General features: G+C 33.9%; 1 protein-coding gene across 2 annotated transcripts in view; it reads left to right on the forward strand.

The window, feature by feature from the left end:
* Positions 1 to 793, forward strand: part of LOC119593664 (kinase suppressor of Ras 2-like) — a gene marked incomplete in the record, with an annotated part of 30,909 nt that overhangs the window by 13,998 nt on the left and 16,118 nt on the right.

Consider the following 793-nt stretch of genomic DNA (forward strand, 5'->3'; position numbering starts at 1 on the left):
GTGGATGTTACTCGTTCGTTGTTACTTGTTCCTACAAAATATGATATTGGTGCTATATGCTGTTTTTGTTACTCAGTATTGGTAAAAGTTAAAAAGGTTAAAATGCATAAGGTATAACCAGGATCAATCTTTGCATTTTTTGTTGATATAAGCTATAAGCTTTGAACTGCAAATCAGTTTATGCTTTTATTATTAAGCTTTGGACTGCAGATTGGTTATGTTTTTGTTATTAATAGTTTAGAGAAAATGAAAACCCCAAAATGGAGAAAGGTTAACCATATGTGCAGATTTGTGTACATATAGAACCTTGATATGCTAATCATAGGTTTGGTCATCATGAACTTTAAAGTAGGATGTGACTTGTTTTTTTTCCATATGTTTTTGTTTCAATAGAGCTATTGCATGCTTTTATATTGCTTCCAAGGCAAACTATAAGTGCCTTTGCTGGAAGCTACAATAAGATCTAATGCATTTAAGTGTCTGAAGATAACTGCAGGTTTTTGTCAATGCATGTTTTGAAACCTAATTTTTATTATTAGTGACTTCAGACAGTGTATGCATTTGATCTTTTTCAATAGATAAGAGAAGCTATATTTCAAATGTTCTTAAGTAGCTTAGTTTTTTTTGCCTTGTCTTTGTTATGCTGAATGCTGTCGCCACGTGCCTGCTCCCTCGTATGATACGATGCGGTTCTGCGTGCGTTTGTGCAACACTCGTTCTTCAACATCAACAACAACCATCCAACACCTGGGAAATGTCCAAATGGATTCCATTTTTCACTTTTGTTTTGGTT

This window comes from Penaeus monodon, chromosome 32 (assembly GCF_015228065.2).
Source record: "Penaeus monodon isolate SGIC_2016 chromosome 32, NSTDA_Pmon_1, whole genome shotgun sequence".
NCBI classification, from domain to species: domain Eukaryota; kingdom Metazoa; phylum Arthropoda; class Malacostraca; order Decapoda; family Penaeidae; genus Penaeus; species Penaeus monodon.